This window comes from Apium graveolens, chromosome 5 (genome assembly GCF_009905375.1).
Source record: "Apium graveolens cultivar Ventura chromosome 5, ASM990537v1, whole genome shotgun sequence".
In the NCBI taxonomy this organism is placed as follows: domain Eukaryota; kingdom Viridiplantae; phylum Streptophyta; class Magnoliopsida; order Apiales; family Apiaceae; genus Apium; species Apium graveolens.
The window spans coordinates 242884636-242887267 of NC_133651.1; the positions used below are offsets into that span (position 1 = coordinate 242884636).

General features: G+C 39.0%; 1 non-coding gene across 1 annotated transcript; it reads left to right on the top strand.

The window, feature by feature from the left end:
• The first annotated feature begins 376 nt into the window (after window positions 1–376).
• On the top strand, window positions 377–483 carry LOC141663383 (small nucleolar RNA R71). Its single transcript, XR_012551457.1, has one exon. It is a non-coding gene; the product is annotated as a small nucleolar RNA R71 (small nucleolar RNA).
• Window positions 484–2632: the final 2149 nt, after the last annotated feature.

Below are 2632 nucleotides of genomic sequence, written 5' to 3' on the forward strand. Positions count from 1 at the left end.
CTGAAAGTTGCTCACTAACTGAGCTGATTCACTAGAAATTGTGCACTGATCAGTCTTATGGGCACCAACACAAAGCTCACAGACACTAGCAATTTGATTAACTCCATAATTAGCCAAAGTCTCCACCTTCATCATCAAAGCCTTAAGTTGGGCAGCTATAACAGTTGTTGCATCCAACTCCAGAATTCCTTCCACCTTTCCTTGAGTCAGTCTCTGGGAAGGATTCTGGTACTCATTAGTAGCCATCAGTTTAATAAGTTCATAAGCTTCATCGTAGCTCTTAGCCCACAAGGCTCCTCCTGATGCTGCATCGAGCATGGGTCTAGAAGTAGCACCCAATCCATTGTAGAAACAGATGATAATCATCCAATCAGGCATGCCACAGTGTGGGCACTTCCTTAGCATCTCCTTATACCGATCCCAAGCCTCACACAGAGATTCTCCAGTTTGCTGAGCAAACTGAGTAAGAGCATTCCTGATTGCAGCAGTCTTCACCATAGGGAAGAATTTAGTGAGAAACTTTTGAGCAAGATCTTCCCAAGTGGTGATAGACCCTGCTAGTAGAGAATGTAACCAGCACTTAGCCTTGTCCCTCAGAGAGAACGGGAAGAGTCACAGCTTGATAGCATCTTCAGTCACATCATTGAATTTGAAAGTGTCGCAGATCTCGATGAAATCCCTAATGTGCATGTTTGGGTCTTCAGAAGGAGAACCCCCAAACTGAACTGAGTTATGTATCTTCAGAATCGTGCTTGACTTGATCTCAAAAGTGTTAGCCCTGATGGCTGGCCTGATGATGCTAGACTGAATGTCATTGATCTTAGGCTGAGAATAGTCCATCAAAGCCTTAGGATTTTCTGCTTGATCATCCATCTATACTAAAGCTGGTTCCTCGACTTTCTCTTTTTTTTCTACCTTCTTTTCTTCTTCAAAAACTTCCTTTCGAACTACCACAACTTCTTCCTCAGCTTTATCCAGTGTTCTCTTACGAGTACGCGAATGCGTATGCATACACCCTCGCTAGAGTACCCGAAACAATGCAAGGAAATGAATAAGTAACAATGTTCGAGTGAATGAACTTTAACGACCACTGATGGAAAACACATAAACTATAAATTAACACTGCAGTCCCCGGCAGTGGCGCCAAAAACTTGTTAGTCGCTAAACACACGCTAATAATACACACAAGTATACGAATTCGCAAGTAGTATAGAATCTTTTCTAGTTCATTCCCACAGAGACTGGCTTTGGTTAACTAATTAATTTACGCACTTAAGCAACAATGTATGGTTATTATTCAATGCTAAGACGATAACAAATTGAGGTTGTTTATAACTAAGAATTAAACTAACAATTATAACTAAGAGAATAAGATTGACTGAATTAATATATATGACAAACATGGGATTCTAGCTTCATTAAATACTTCATTCAATAGCCTTATTGTTCTTATCCTTAGCATGCAAGGATGATGACACTAATCTAGATAACACGAAACTACTAAATGGCAACTTTCGTTGCAGGAATAACATACTACCAATCATCCACAAAAGAGATAGAAGCTGAATAGACACCAATTATATTGAGACCCTATATGTCTATAGAATTTGACAACATAACGGTTTAAGCACAAGTTATCTATCTTGATTACCTAGGGCAAGTAAGATGGTTAAAATTTCCTACAAATCATGCAGAACAAATACATGAACCTATGCTAGCATGACAAGTTCTAAATCCTTAAATTGACTTTTGCTTCATTAAGAATTAACACACTATCTTATAAGTTCGCGACGCTCATAAGACGAATACGCACAACCAATACTAGTTATCATACAATCACCACATACTAAGGCATCGAAACAAATTAACTAAAGAAATCCATAAATAAATCCGCTAGAACCCCACGATAACGATTAGCCCATAATCGGACTCATCATCAACGTGGGTTCCGATGAAAGCATGGTATAATAACGTACTCTTTATAACGAATAAATAAAACCAAGTACGAAACAATAGTAAGGTTCACAAATGAAAAAATTAGCATCCAAGTTACAACTTAGAACAAAGATTCATAAGTAAAAACAAGATCTTCTTTATCTTCGTTGAATCGTGTTAACACGGTCTTCTTATGGCTCTCCTTGATAAGTCTCTGGATTGATATCTTATTAAAAACGACTTAAATTATTTATATAGCAGTCCTGATCAGCAGAGAAGTCCAGAAATCAGTCTTCTATTCAAAACATGATTCTTGAAACCCGACCTGGTGCGGCCGCACACTTGATCAGCGCGGGCGCACTGGCTCTCTGAAGTTCGGGCGCGGGCGCGCGCTTGATCAGCGCGGGCGCGCTGGGCTTCTGCCAAAACTTGACTTCTTTCTTTTTCTTGTAGATTTGAGCCGGTCTTCGCGAGCTTTATTCCTTAGACACCAACCTAACACCATATTAGCATCAAATCAATGTTAATTCACCCGATTCTCAGATTAATGTCTAAAATGCAAAAACACTAAAAAACACATTAAAATACCAATAACTTGAATACAAATACACCAATTCAAAGCTTTACGGAGCGTAATAAAGTGTCATAAATGCCACTCAACAATGATCAAGAAGAATGGATGGTGATTTATCCTTGG